The sequence below is a fragment of the Notechis scutatus genome, chromosome 1, assembly GCF_049901735.1.
Source record: "Notechis scutatus isolate UNSWTSFEM ecotype Mainland chromosome 1, rNotScu1.2, whole genome shotgun sequence".
In the NCBI taxonomy this organism is placed as follows: domain Eukaryota; kingdom Metazoa; phylum Chordata; class Lepidosauria; order Squamata; family Elapidae; genus Notechis; species Notechis scutatus.
The window spans coordinates 54,348,641-54,364,845 of NC_142009.1; the positions used below are offsets into that span (position 1 = coordinate 54,348,641).

The 16,205-nt window shown below is 38.9% G+C and overlaps 1 protein-coding gene across 1 annotated transcript in view; it reads right to left on the reverse strand.

The window, feature by feature from the left end:
- Positions 1 to 1,100: 1,100 nt before the first annotated feature.
- TLR5 (toll like receptor 5) overlaps positions 1,101 to 16,205 on the reverse strand; it is a 54,049-nt gene continuing 38,944 nt past the window's right edge. Inside the window, exons 3-4 of the transcript XR_015749387.1 lie at positions 4,817 to 4,957; positions 1,101 to 2,664 (exon numbers count right to left, since the gene is read on the reverse strand). The gene's annotated coding sequence lies outside the window, so the exon portion shown is untranslated. The remainder of the gene's footprint in view (positions 2,665 to 4,816; positions 4,958 to 16,205) is intronic.

A 16,205-nucleotide genomic window follows, 5' to 3' on the forward strand; every position in this document is an offset into this window, starting at 1 on the left:
AACAAGGAAACCAGGGAGATCAGATGTCTGGAAACCAATCATATTTATATTAAGAAGTACATGTCGTTCCTTGAGAAAAATCTAAGCGAGGAAATTTATCATTCGTTACATATCTGAAGGAGTATTGCACAAAAGAAGTCCATGAGCTATTGTCTGTCATTCAAGGACTTAATTCCCTTTAGAAATACTGGAACTGCAACTCTTTTGTTAATGTATGTGGCCATTTTAGAATATTAGCAACTTTTAAGATAGATGATAGGCAGACATATGAGACAGAGATTTTATCACATCACCAAGTATTCACCACTGTTAAAATTCTGATCCAGTCAGGTCTTTTTGCTATACTGTGTCCATCAAGCAAACCTTCATTTTTCTATCAGATAACTTAGCCAATACTGTCTCTGGACAGTAGGTAACAAGGGTAGACATCAGATTTTGGATACCTGGCTCCTAAACTTTCTAATTAACACAGTTAATACTTTTCTTCAGAAATCACAAGGCCTGTAATGAAGATGTAGCAATATTTAGTTCTTGCTCAGTTTCACACTTAGAATGTGTTTGCTTAAGTCCTACTTAAGAACATTCCCATTTTGCTGAGTTTCAGCCACATTAATTTGATCTTGCATGGGAGTGGGAACTGCAGTTCAAAAGTCACAGCCAAACCAAACACAGTCTACTGATCTCAACTGAACATTAATGGTAGTTAACATTCCCAATTCAACAAGCATGTTTTTATCTGGAAAACTGAATTATATGTAAAAATGATCCATTAGGGAATAGAATATTTGGGGGTTTGGTTCTAAAACTAGGAAAAAATGTCATATTTGGAATCCCAAATAAATAAAATTGTGTTACTTTTTCTTCTTTCAAATCTGAAGTGCTAATAAATCTGAACAAGTTTTAGAAGAGGCTTCCAACCTGATTCTGTGATGAAATAGTTTCAGGGGATCATAGTTCACTGAATGACAGGAGGTTGTTTTTTTTAAGCAGTCCTGAAAGCCATCTTTTTGTCTCAGTAATCTGCTTTAGTTGCAGTTTTGGGTTTTTTTAGAATTCTGATACAATCATAACAAATATTCTAAAGAAGTACACAGTTAATTCTGGTTGTGCATGACATAACTCTTTATTTTTATTTATTTATTTATTTTTGTCAATTGCTTACAAGCTAATAGGTATAAGTAAAAACATAGTTATGAATACATGGATACATATAAGAAAAAAAAATTAAAAGAAACAATAGGACAGGGACAGTAGGTACGTTGGTGCGCTTATGCACGCCCCCCTACAGACCTCTTAGGAAAGGGGTGAGGTCAATAGTAGACAGTCTAAGGTTAAAGTTTTTGGGGTTTGGGGAAGAAACCACAGTCAGGTAGAGTATTCCAGACATTGACCACTCTGTTGCTAAAGTCGTATTTCCTGCAATCAAGTTTGGTGCGATTAACCTTGAGTTTGCATCTATTGTTTGCTCTTGTGTTGTTATGGTTGAAGCTGAAGTATTCATTGACAGGTAGGACATTGCAATGTATGATTTTATATACTATACTTAGATCGGACCAAAGGTGGTGTAGTTTTGGTTTTCTAGGTCTAGAATTTCAAGTCTGGTGGCATAAGGTATTCTGCAAGGAGTAGAGGAGTGGAGAACTCTTCTTGTGAAATATTTCTGGACTTTCTCAACTGTGTTAATATCAGATACGTAATGTGGGTTCCAGACTGATGAGCTGTATTCAAGTATTGGTCTAGCAAATGTTTTGTATGCTCTAGTTATTAGTGTAATATTTCCAGAGAAAAAGCTACGTAAGATTAGGTTAACTCTCTGCTCACGGTCCAAGTAGAAAGTTACTATTGTTTGAAACTGGATCAAATCATATGGCAAGATTTAATTGCCTCAGACCACCAAAAGAGTCTGCAGACACAACTGATATGGATCATTGTGTAACGCATTTAATGTCTTATTTAGCAATTGTTAATAAAGTTATTGCTCAGTAATTGAGCCACATGTTCTTTATATACCAGATCTCAGGTTCAAACTCTGGCATTTGGGAAATAGGGTTGGGAAAACTCCACCTGGAATATGAAAAGTTGCTGCTTGCCACAGTTAGTAGGACAGGTCAAGTGGAATGAGTGGTCCAATGCAATATTATAATAGCAATTTCTTATAGTACTTATTTGTTTTTTATATCTTAACCACCAAACTACAAATTTACATATGTGAAGGGCTGGTCAAAAATATTTTCATGTCTCAACTTCATCAAGTACAAGTGATGAAATGATTAATTTATTTTGACTTCCTAGTATAACAAATCCCAGAATAATCACAGAATAATAATCCTTGGGATATATATTTAAAGAACTTATGCAGCTACACCACCCCAAGAAGGCAACTCTGGTTAGGTTACAAGAAGTAACCAGGATAAAAACAACAATAAATAATTGAATAACACCAGAGCTGGTTCACATTCCTAACCATGGTTTTCATCTTTTCCTAACACCTGAAATCAGAGTCCTCCTACATCTAATGGTAAAACTATTCCTGTATTTGAAGATCTAGCAATTTTCTCCTTCAGTTATTTTGAATATATATGAAAAGGACATTGGTGAATCTGGAGTAAGTCTTCAAGCAGCAGTGTGGACTGGGTGGTCCTCAGATTCCTTCCAGGCACTTTTCTATGAACAAATTGAGCATCTAATTCTGTAACTCCACATATTCTATTTTAGAAGATGATTTCAGTGCTGTGTGTGTTTGGATGGTGGAAAAACTCTATTTACAAGGCATTTCCTTGGTACATTAAGGAAAACATACAACTTTGTTTGTTTGGCTTCCCCACAGCTGGTTGGGATAATATTTTAAGGCTCTGACCAATATGACTGTACAATGTTTTTCTGCCACTAATACTGTATGTTCTTCAAAGCACATTTTGAAGATATTCTTTCAGTGAGTGTGATCTTATTGATTCACTACCCGGGAATTTTATTTAGTATCTTTTTAAAAATAGGTCTCAAGGTTCTATTCTAATACTAGTGACTAGTATGTAGAATACCTGTTCCATGACTTTCCCCATTATCCATAAAAATAGTAACTATCTGTAGAAAAGACATACTTGAAAAAGGCTTAACTTTACCAATATTTTATCAACTTCGGAAACAGTCCACAACTTGGGCTGAATAGTCCATGATCTCTAGGTTTTGGAAGGCAATTGCCTGGAAAAAGATGAGCTAAACTAAGTCCTGACTGTTTTTCAATATTATTTAAACCTCTTGCAGCCCAATTTGTTGCAAACTTAGAAAATGAATGGGATTTAGTTCAAAGAACTTATGTAGAGTTGTAGTTTTTGAGTTTTAAATAGCTACAAACTATTCTCTTATTAATTTAATAAACTACTTTAATAGATTAATTTCCAAAAATTGGATTTTCATTAGCACAGGCTCTTGGTAGCACATGTACAATGGGACAATGATACTGTACCTTCTTATCAGTCTGATTTTTATTTTTTTTTGCATTCCTTTCCTCATTGCCATCTGTACAAATGAGTGAATCACATTTCCTGTATAATCAGCGTCTTACCAATTAGGATAAATTACTGCTTCATTATAGTTAACTAGACTATTAAAATGCCATGCATGTCTCATGCTGACAAAGTAATGTTTGCACTTGCCCATTTTCAGATAGTTTCATCTAATTTCAAAATGTTGATGGAGGAGCTAATTTAATTAGCAGCACTGCAAGGATATGGAGCCTAACAGTTTTTAGTTGAGTTTATTTCTGGAGACAAGTCTTCAAAATGACAGAAGACCATGTAGAAAGCTTTGTCTACTTGCAAAATCAGCTAGCTCCTCTGATGAACATTGAGAGAGAGATGTAGAGAGCATCTGTTCCAGCAATCAGATATAAAATTCTGTAAGTATCATAGACTGGTAGGTTACTGTGGAAATAAGTCAATTAGATTCAATTTCTACACTACAACCAGACTAGGATTTTTAAAAAAGACATCTTTTCTCTAGCAAACGACTCATATGGTCAGATTATATTTTTAAAAAGAATGAGCTGAAATCTGCAAGCAAGCTAGCTCATTAGAAGTTGATACATACCGATTTAATAAAATGAGATTCAGACTATGTTCATTTATGTTCCTTTAAAATCGTTCATGCTCTTTTTGTAATCTTTCTGTTTCTCATAGCAGGAGGGATAATAACAGGAGGGACAGGACTGAAGCTTGAGATTATTAGTAAGATAGTTGGGTTATCTTTATTTTGAATGAATTTAAACTTCTAGGGCCAGATAAATCATATTCTAAACTACTGAAGAAATAGCCGATGATCTGGCTAAAATCTTACGGATTATCTTTGAGAAATCCTAAAGAATCAGTGAAATGATGTAGATGACTAAAGAGTAATTGTTTCTATCTGTAAAAAAGGAAGGCAATCATCAATCAGCAAACTAGTTAGTCTGACATTAACCCTTAAGGAAATTACAGAGTAGATAATAAAAAGATTTATAAATGCCTTGAAAACGATGTGGAAATTACCAGAAGTAGCATTCCACACCATCAGGGTGAATTTCTTAGGAACAAATTTTACCAGATTAGTTTTACCTCATTTGCTGACTAGCTTTTTCCTTTTTTTATAGATTGTGGGAATGCTATGGATTTAATGCATTTTCATTTCAGTAGAGCAATTGACAAAATATTTTATGTCATGTAAATTAGTGAATTTGTTAAGTATGGAGTAAATAGCATAGTTACTACTATCTTTTATCAACTCTCAATTTTTAAATTTTCTGTCTCTATCTTCAAAGATTAGATAGGGGTGTCAAACTCACGTCGTTATGGTGGCATCATGTGACATATTGGGACATTTTCCACTTTCGCTAAACCAGGCATGGGCATGGCCAGCATGTGACACATCCGGCACACAGGAGTTTGACATCCCTGGATTAGATGATCAAATGCCCTAGTGAATCCTGCAATGAATAAGAGTTTGAATTGGATAAGCTCAGAAGTACATTTCAGTTCAAATTTTGTGATTTTTACAAGAATTGAACAAGGCAATCTTTATTTCATGTTACCAACCTAGAGCTAATCTTGTCTGAAAATCTGCGTAATCTGGCCAGTTATAGTTTAAAATGGATTTTCCTATAATGGCAGACAGTAGCCCTCTAATACTCCGGAGAAAACAAACCTTTTGCATCTCCTGCCACCTGATTACTTCAACCAGATATGGCTGGGCTGACCCAAGAGACATCTATCTGCCACTCTACAGGTTCAGAATGATAATTGTGTGTCTTGGAATGAGTTCCAAGCAGCGTTCCAGTCTATTCAGGCAAATTAGGTCAGCTTCAACAAAATCACCAGTGATGGCCTCCTTTAATCCAGCTCCTCCCACCTTGTACTTATATGGTTGTGGTGGTCTCCCATGGAAAGAATGAGACACAAACGTGTGTACTCGGGATGGAAGCCCAGAATAATTTTCAATGCTCCCTTTTTATTGAGAATTTTGTACATAGTAAGCATTCACATTGTGGATTACAATAATTAGATATAGTACATAGAATTGTTTATACTTGTCTGAGCTTCTTAATTGTTTCTGGTGTTTGCTTTTAATTTCCTTGCTTTATCTCGGTGACCTTTAGGCAGACATGTATGTATAAGGTCTTAGACTAATCATTACCCAATACTCAAGTCAAAGTTTATTCCCACATCTCCCCTGTTTTAGTTTTTTGATGATCGCGGATGCCTCGGTAGCTTTTCGCCATCTGCAACAACAGTTCTCCTTCCGTAGGCTTCACCCGACACATTCCTAAAAGTCCAGGGAGACATTGGATACAACAGCATACACAAAGAGAAAGTATAAAAAGCAATATCACTCCAGCGATTAGGTGACGAATCCATGAACCATCTGGCAACCACACGTCCAGTCCCTCGTCCTCCGATTGTAATGGATTCTCATTCAGGGTTTGTTCCATATGCTGTATAGTAGCTGTAATGTTTGGAGAATAATCAGAGATATACATGCAACAATGCGTATGAATCACAGTGCAAACTCCCCCTTGAGCTGCCAAAATAGTGTCCACCGCATATCTGGTTTGCAGGACAAAGTCAAGGATTTTTCCTTGCTCTTCTTCAAGCAGCTTTAGAGTTTTAATGGTGTCTTTAAACATAGTAACTGTCCAATTGTTTAAACGATGTAAATCTCTATAGTTCATCATGACTCCTAAAGGAAGAATAACTCCCTTGATATCTGTGTCCAGTAGTCATGAGTCAAAACAGAGTTTACTTCCGTTGCGGAACGCGCATTGCGGATATGAGCAGTCCCCAAAGATTTTTGAATGAAATGAGATGGGATTACTTTCCCAAAGGTGCAGACTCCTTTCCATCGTGCTGGCATGCGATCATAGGCCATCCGTCCACACAGCAACCATAGATTTGCTCCCAGGAGATGACCAACCGTATTTGGTTCAGCATAGATTAATTGTGCAAAGGATTCCATTAACATAGCCAAATAAGTGGACGATGGTGCGTATTTCCCATTCGCACATTTGTACAACTGGTTTTCTCTCGTGGTGGGACAACATGTGGCAGGAATATATGGACACCTATTTTCATTGATCAAAAATGTGATATTATATCAAGAAATGTTATGTACAAAGTAAATGAGATTTTTAGTTTTCATATCATTCAAATAAAACCGACTTCCATTGCTAATAACAATTGTTTTGTTGCAAAACGGATATGTCCCCAAGTAAGTCATATTTTCTACTGTCTCATTGTGGGTCCAGTAGATATCCGCCACCTCTTGGATCCGGCTTCCAAGGTGTAAGGTATTTATGTTACTTTTAGTCCAACTGCTAGACCACGTCCCTGAGCAACCATAACATTGTCCCTTATATCAGTCACCTTCGGCCTGAGGTACTGCAGCCATTGGAAGCCCTGATGTTTTGTGAGTTGGCATGTGCATACATATCCAACAATCAGTTTTATTATGAAGGTTTGCTAGCTTCCCCATGTCCTGGATCAACGTGTTTTTTTCCATTCCCCCAAATCCATCCCCTTGCCCCTTTGGCTGATGATAAGGACGCACACAGCGAGCAGGAACCCAAACAACTGTCCCCTCATCTTCAACAGCAGCGTATCCTCTGCCCCAAGTTATCAGTGGGACAGGTCCTCTCCACGTTGGATCTGGTAGTCTCCTATACCGAACTTTCGGTCTTGGCGTACTTGCAGAAGGGGAGGAAGCAAAATGCCTACTGGCTGCCGTAGCAGCGGGAGATCCTGTCATGTTTAAAAAATTTAAAGTATATAAAGTAATATTAAGAATGTTTTGTATGTAAGGCAAGCCATATCCATCCACTTCCCCTGTTTTTGTTTTTATGTGAAGGAGTGCTTGTTTGAGCGTCTGATGAGCTCATTCCACAATGGCCTGACCAGTGGAATTGTTGGCATTTTGATGAAAATAACTATGTGAGTCCCACGGAGTAACAGGGGAAAGTGAGAGACAGGACATGGCTGAGGCAGCTGCGTCAGCCACGTCATTCCGTTCCTGCAGCTCCCCGGGAAGTGGCTGGTGGCTGCGAATGTGTGCGATATGCAAAAATTGAGTGCTAGAATGAAGACAGCTTTGCAGGGCTAGAAACAAACTCATAAGATTAGCATCAACAGAAGGAGAAAGATAAGCAAATTCAATGTTAAATATCAATTGATAAACGTAAAGAGAATCTACAATAAGATTTAGCGGTTCTTGTGCAAATTCCTGTAAGGCCAAAATAGCAGCAGCTAATTCAGCCCTTTGTGCTGATTGCTGAGGAGGGGTAATCTTTGTTTTCCATACCCCTTCCTGTCTCCATGCACAAGCACCGTAGGTCTTACCACCGTCCGCATAAACGGTCACTCCCTCAACTGGCTAGCTTAGCAATAACTGAATTAAAATTTACAGATACGTTTGAAGCAACTGGAAATGAGGGTCACTGGGGTGTGGCAAGAAATCTTCCTGGCCAATTTTCAAGAGCAATTTGCAATTCAATGGATTGACTATACCAAGTTTCCCACAAAGTGAGGGAGATAGGTAAAAATAACTGAACTAGATCTATGCCATATAAATGCATACTGCGATTTCGGCCTTTGATGATTAACTCACTATAAAGCATAGCCATAGTAGAAATTGTTTTTCTGGGAGTGTTTTGCAAATGCAACTATTCAATGATATAAACCTGCGCTTCATGTAATTGAAATAAAGCTGCAGTAGGCAAGGCTGGAGTTTGTGTAAAGCTATAAGCTTTTCCTGTGTGAGTGGCCAAACTGGCTGAGAGGTTAACAATTGTAATTTTTCCATTATCCAATAACAATTTTTGTGCGAAATTGTGACAGCAAATCTCTACCCCACAAGTTTATATGCAAGGGCAACACAAGAGGTTGAATCCTTGCAGTCTCACCAGTTTCTCTATGCAATGCCTTCAACCAATGTACACTACTTCTTGCAAACTGCATACCACCCACTCCACGAACAGCCGGAGAGTCCTCAAGCGCCCATTCATTTGGCCATTCCTTTTGGCGTATCACAGAGACATCTGCTCCGGAATCTATAAGGCCAGAAAATGATTTTTCCTGAATTTCAATTGTCATTTTTGGTTGGTCTGTAGTCAAATTTTTTGTCAGCGCTAGCAATTCTGCAGCAACTGGAGAACTGGCCATTTCAGTGGACCCAAAACCGCCAGTTCGTGGGATCCCAATTAAAGGATTCATAGGAATGTATGGAAGCAATAATAACTGTGCAATAGAATCACCGACCATTAATGATATAGGAGTATCAGTGTATAATTGTATCTTAATAACCCCTCTATAATCTTGATCAATAATTCCTGGAATAACAAAAAACCCTTTTTTTGATGCAGAAGACCTGGGAAGTACCAATCCCACTGTTTTTTCTGGCAGTGGCCCATGCAAATGAGTGTCCTCAATGTACACTTGATTAGGAAAAGTCACATTAATTGAGTTCAACATTTTTAAACTCAAACCTGCACTCCTAGTAATTGCAGGCGATGCTTTTGTGACAGCCTTGGGAGCGGGGCTAGCTGCACGCCCCAAATTTAGTTTCCCGGATTTTGGTTCTGATCAGAGCGACATTGATTTGCCCAATGAAACCCTTTTTTGCATTTTGGACAGACCGATTTCGGGCGAACGTCCCTAATTTTGTTTTTGTTAAATGCCATTCCCCCCCCCCCAGGGGCACACCTGAGCTTTAAAATGGCCAGGTTTCCCACAATTAAAACAGTTCCCTGTAGGTTTCATCCCTTTTTGTAATGCCATAGCCAAAGTCTCCATGTTGTAAGCCTGAGAACCCACCACTGCACATGCCTTTAACAGATCAGCCAGAGTAACCTCACCTCTAGCCACCAAAGGCTGTAAGATACGCTTGCAGTCAGCGTTTGCATTTTCAACTGCTAATCTCAGCAAAAGTTCCTTTGCTGCTTCCTCATTAGAGATTTGCCTGGTAATAGCCAATTGTAGCCTTTCCACAAAATCGTTATAAGACTCAGATGCTGTTTGCTTAATTTGAGAAAATGACCGTGCCGGGGTTCCCACATCCTGGATGCGGGACAATGCCCCAAGGACAGCTGCCATAACCACTGGAAATACGTGATCAGGCAAATTAGCAGCTTGATCAGCAGTGGATTCAAACAAGCCTGCCCCATAGATTTGGTCTGGCGTATACAGCCCCCCCGAATTCCTTCCCCTAGCGATAGCTTCTCTTTGATATTCTGAATCAAAAACCACATACTGAGTAGAACTCAATATCATTCTCATTAAATCTTTCCAGTCATTAGGAATCATGCGTGAGGTAGCCAAACTTGTCAGAAGCCCCTTAGTAAAAGGACTTTGAATACCATAATCTTTAACTGCTTTTTTAATTTCCCTAAGAACAGCTAAAGGAATCAGATCCCATTCAGTTTGCAGATTACCTTGAGCATTTATTTGCCTATTAACTGGAAACAAATTCATCTGGGGAATCTTGTCAGGCTCTAATTTCCCTTCATTGAAAACCTGATGCATCATTGCTTGAACTTTCCCCGTTTGTGATCGGATTTTCTCCTCTACAGGCGTAAGCGCTGTTGGGGTTGAGAAGGCATATTCCAATTTAGAAATTGGAGGGTGCAACACAACTCCTTCATAAGGAGGAGGTTCTACTAAAGTTTTTAAAAGAGGTTGTTGCTGGGTTTCTAAAGCAGTCATAACAACCTTCCAATATATCAAAATTTCAGCTGTTGCCCGTGGCTCTTCATGAAGGATAGTTCCAATTCTCCTCCATGTGTCTAACTTTAAAGATCCCTTCTCTGGATACCAGGGACATTGTCGCCAGATCTCTTGCAGCAGCTCTCTCACATTACCTTTTGAAAGAACTATTTGCTCCCCCCCAGAGGGTTTAAAGATAAAGAAGTTTGTCCTGGCTAACTTCAGCAGCTCACTAATATGCTATTCCTGTGGCTGATAAAGTTTTCCCCCCATGTTCCCTGAAAAAATCCTATTGTCCAGCAATAGTTAAGTACGTACTTTACCTATTCCAGGCGAGGAAACACGGAGGTCTGGACACGTACCACCTGCAGTGGATCACGTCGGGGTCACCACTTGTGGTGGTCTCCCATGGAAAGAATGAGACACAAACGTGTGTACTCGGGATGGAAGCCCAGAATAATTTTCAGTGCTCCCTTTTTATTGAGAATTTTGTACATAGTAAGCATTCACATTGTGGATTACAATAATTAGATATAGTACATAGAATTGTTTATACTTGTCTGAGCTGCTTAATTGTTTCTGGTGTTTGCTTTTAATTTCCTTGCTTTATCTCGGTGACCTTTAGGCAGACATGTATGTATAAGGTCTTAGACTAATCATTACCCAATACTCAAGTCAAAGTTTATTCCCACATATGGTGAAAACATAAACAAGAGGCTGTAGCTAACATCACCTTGTGATCCATCAATTTATTTATTTTATTTATTTATTTTATTTGGTTTGTCAATTGCTTATAAGATAATAGGTATAAGTAAAAACATAGTTATGAATACATGGATACATATAAGAAAAAAAAAAGAAACAATAGGACAGGGACGGTAGGCACGTTGGTGCGCTTATGCACACCGCCTACAGACCTCTTAGGAAAGGGGTGAGGTCAATAGTAGACAGTCTAAGGTTAAAGTTTTTGGGGTTTGGGGAAGAAACTACAGAGTCAGGTAGAGTATTCCAGACATTGACCACTCTGTTGCTGAAGTCGTATTTCCTGCAATCAAGTTTGGTGCGATTAACCTTGAGTTTGTATCTATTGTTTGCTCTTGTGTTGTTATGGTTCAAGCTGAAGTATTCATTGACAGGTAGGACGTTGCAATGTATGATTTTATATGCTATACTTAGATCGGACCGAAGGCGGCATAGTTTGTAGGTTTTCTAGGTCTAGAATTTCGAGTCTGGTGGCATAAGGTATTCTGCAACAAGTAGAAGAGTGGAGAACTCTTCTTGTGAAATATTTCTGGACTTTCTCAACTGTGTTAATATCAGATACGTAATGTGGGTTCCAGACTGATGAGCTGTATTCGAGTATTGGTCTAGCAAATGTTTTGTATGCTCTAGTTATTAGTGTAATATTACCAGAGAAAAAGCTACATAAGATTAGGTTAACAACTCTTAATGCCTTTTTGGCTATGTAGTTACAGTGGGCTCTAGCAGTTAGGTCATTAGAGATGAGTACTCCAAGATCCTTGACAGAGTTTAGTTCATCAACAAGGTCTTGACTATTCAGCCTGTATTTTATTTTCTGATTTTTTTTTTGCCGATATGTAAGACGGAGCATTTATTTGTTGAGATTTGAAGTTGCCATTTGTTTGACCATTCTGATACATAGTCAAGGTCTTTTTGAAGGGTAGCAGTATTGTCTGTGGTGTTGAATAGCTTTACATCATCGGTGAAGAGAACGCAGTTGCTCTTAATATGATCAAAGAGGTAATTTATTTATTTTATTTATTTTTATTTATTTGATTTGTCAATTGTTTACAAGATAATAAGTATAAGTGTATACATAGTTGTGAATACATGAGATGGGTACATATAAGAAAAATAAAAGAATAGAGAAACAATAGGACAGGGACGATAGGCACGTTGGTGCGCTTATGCACGCCCCCTACAGACCTCTTAGGAAAGGGGTGAGGTCAATGGTAGACAGTCTAAGGTTAAAGTTTTTGGGGTTTGGGGAAGAGACTACAGAGTCGGGTAGAGTATTCCAGACATTGACTACTCTATTGCTGAAGTCGTATTTCCTGCAATCAAGTTTGGTGCGGTTTACTTTGAGTTTGTATCTATTGTGTGCTCTTGTGTTGTTATGGTTGAAGCTGAAGTATTCATTGACAGGTAGGACATTGCAATGTATGATTTTATATACCATGCTTAAGTCAGACCGAAGGCGGTGTAATTCAACGTTTTCTAGTTCTAGAATTTCAAGTCTGGTGGCATAAGGTATTCTACAACGAGTAGAAGAGTGGAGAACTCTTCTTGTGAAATATTTCTGGACTTTCTCAATTGTGCTAATATCAGATACGTAATGAGGGTTCCAGACTGATGAACTGTATTCGAGTATTGGTCTAGCAAATGTTTTGTATGCTCTGGTTAGTAGTGTGATATTGCCAGAGAAAAAGCTACGTAGGATTAGGTTAACAACTCTTAATGCCTTTTTGGCTATGTAGTTGCAGTGGGCTCTAGCACTCAGATCATTAGAGGTGAGTATTCCAAGGTCCTTTACAGAGCTTGGGTCATCAACAAGGTCTTGACTATTCAGCTTGTATTTTATTTTCTGATATTTTTTGGCAATATGTAAGACAGAGCATTTATTTGTTGAGATTTGAAGTTGCCATTTGTTTGACCATTCGGATACATAGTCAAGATCTTTTTGTAGGGTAGCAGTATTGTCTGTGGTATTGAACAGCTTTACATCATCAGCGAAGAGAACGCAATTGCTCTTAATATGATCACAGAGGTCGTTTATGTAGAGTATGAAGAGAGTTGGTCCTAGAACACTGCCCTGAGGGACACCACTATTGACAGGTACTGGATTTGATAGGACTCTCCCGATTTTGACCATTTGTTGTCCGTTTGATAGGAATGCTTCTATCCAGTTATTCAGTTGTCCAGATATACCATAGGATTTTATTTTTAGGAGTAGTTTGTCGTGTACCACTGAATCAAAGGCTTTACAGAAGTCTATGTAGATTGCGTCTATTGCTTTGCCCTGGTCGAGTTGTGTAGTCCATATGTTTTTGCAGTGTAAGAGTTGCAGATTACAGGATAGTTTTTTTCTGAAACCAAATTGTTTATTGGAGAGTAGGTTGTTTGTCTCTAAGTGGAGGATGATGGATTGGTTAATAATTGATTCCATGACTTTGCAGGTGACGCAGCATAAGGAGATTGGTCTGTAATTTTCAACTAGGCTTGGGTCTCCTTTTTGAAGATGGGGATGACTGTGGCTTGTGACCATAGGTTAGGCAAGGAGCTGGTCCTGAAAGATTTTTCAAAGATTATGCTTAGAGGTTTGGCTATGGCAGTGGATAGCTTTCTTAAGAAGTAGGCACATATTCCATCCGGTCCAATAGATAGGGGTGGTTTTAGATTGCGTAGTGATTTTTCAACATTGTCTTCTGTGAAATCGATATGTATTAGGTCATTGTTGTTATCTGTGGTACGGTTAGGAAATACTGGGCAAGATCCATTGCTGTTTACAAATACTGAGCCGAAGAATGTGTTAAAGATGTTGGCTTTAATGGTGTCGTCGTTGCAGTCTTTACCATCAGGTCCTATCAAGGGAGGGATGGACCTTGAGTCTTTTAGTTTGTTGTTTACAAAATTGTAAAAAGCACGGTGGAATTGGTGCTTAGAAGGTTTTCTTCTTGTTTAATGTGATAATTTGTGCATTCGGTCTTTATCTGGTGGCATAAGTTTTTGTATCGGTTTTTGAAATTGGCAACGTGACCAGATTTGTTTTTCCGCCAGAGTGATCTCTTTTTGGATTGAAGTTTCCTTATTGATATGGGTAATCTTCTTTTTTGTTTTGTTTTGGGAGTTGTTGTTGGAACATATAGTATGATGACTCTTTTGATTTCAAGTAAGAATATGTTGTAATGGTCTTCAACGGTATTGCATCCAGAGAATAGAGATTGCCAATCAAGGGATGAGAGGTCGTTGTCTATAAGATCATAGTTGCCTTTTTGAAGTTATAATTGGGGATTACATCATTGAGGTGATTTTTGTGTGGACGTATGTTGAGACAAAAGTCAATCATATTGTGGTCACTGCTGGAAAAAGGGTTCTTTAGTTTGTATTCCGTAAATTAAATTCAAACTATTGCAGAAGATGAGATCGAGGCAGTTGTTTAGTCTAGTGTTGTTGGTTACTAGTTGTTCCAGTCCCAGATTTGTAATAGCATTGTAGAAGGTTGTGTGTATGATTTCAGTTGTACAATTATTTAGGGTCCAGTCGATATGAGGTAGATTGAAATCTCCAAGAAAGATAAAAGGGTATGGGCAGGATGTAGCCCATGTTAGTAATGTATTTAGCTTGTTTACATGTTCGATGTCATAATCAGGTGCTCTGTAACATAGTAAGAATCGAATTGTGATATTTAAGGATAGTTCACAGATGATGGTTTCAGGAAGGGCAAGCTCCTGGGTAACTTGGATATTTTTAGATATAAGGATTTTTTATAGAATATAGCAACACCACCTCCTCGACGATTTTCACGATCTGATCGGTAAACATGATAGTCTCTTACTGTGGTAATGGAGTCGGGAGAGATGCATTGAGCCATGTTTCACAGACAAATATAATGTCGAAGTTAGCCGTATTAAGGAGGATGAGAAATTCAGGTATTTTATTCACGAGGCTTCTTGTATTGAGTAGTTTGCATTTAAGTCCGGCAGTAGTTAGAATTGAGGTAGTTGGGGGGGCGCGTGCCTAGTCTTGGGTGATGGTGGATGGGTTGAGGTAGGGTTGTGGTTGAGGGTAAAAGTTGAGAATTGGGTTGCGTGGCTTACTTTTGATACAGTCAGCATGGTAGTCAATGTACAGGTCCTTCTCTCCATTGTCTAGACGGTTTTTGAGTTCGATGCGGAGTACACGGGAGCGGGCACGTTGCTGTATGGTTAGGTCAGGGCGGCAACGGAGGTTCTTGTAATTTATGTAGAGTATGAAGAGAGTTGATCCTAGAACACTGCCTTGGGGGACACCACTGTTGACAGGTACAGAATTTGATAGGACGCTCCCAATTTTGACCATTTGTTGTCTGTTTGAGAGGAATGCTTCTATACAGTTATGAAGGTGACCAGAGATACCATAAGATTTTAGTTTTAGGAGTAGTTTGTTGTGTACCACTGAGTCAAAGGCTTTACAAAAGTCTATGTAGATTGCGTCCATTGCTTTGCCCTGATCGACTTGTGTAGTCCATATGTTTTTGCAGTGTAAGAGTTGCAGATTACAGGATAGTTTTTTCCTGAAACCAAATTGTTTATTAGAGAGTAGGTTGTTTATCTCTAAGTGGAGGATAATGGATTGGTTAATAATTGATTCCATGACTTTACAGGTGACGCAGCATAAAGAGATTGGTCTGTAATTTTCAACTAGGCTGGGGTCTCCCTTTTTGAAGATGGGGATGACTGTGACTTGTGACCATAATTTTGGCAAGGTGCTGGTTCTGAAAGATTTCTGAAAGATCAAGCTTAAACAGTTTATCAGAATGCCAAACGCTTCTAATTTCTGCTACGTGATCTATTCCTCCAGGCACCTAACAGAACCAGCTGAAGATTTTCAAACTCCTTTTTTGTCTGTTAAGTCAGTGGTCCCCAACCTTTTTTGTACCAGGGACCGGTTTCAAGCAGAAACATTTTTTCAAGGACCGGGGGAAAGAGAATCTCGAGTTTGGTAGTTTGCTTGCAGACGTTTCATTACCTGACTAGGTAACATCTGATGTTGTTACCTAGTCGGGTAATAAACGTCTGCCAGCAAACCACCAAGTTCAGGGAGCGCCTCGGCCCTGCCTCCCTCAGCCCCATCCCTCAGGTGTCTGCCTCCCTCCCTCCTCAGGTGTCTGCCTCGTTCCTCTCTCAGTCACTCTATCGCTCCTACAGCAGCCCAGGAAGAAACTGCTTCAAAGAAGCCGGGGGTGGGGGTGGGGTGGCTTTCCTG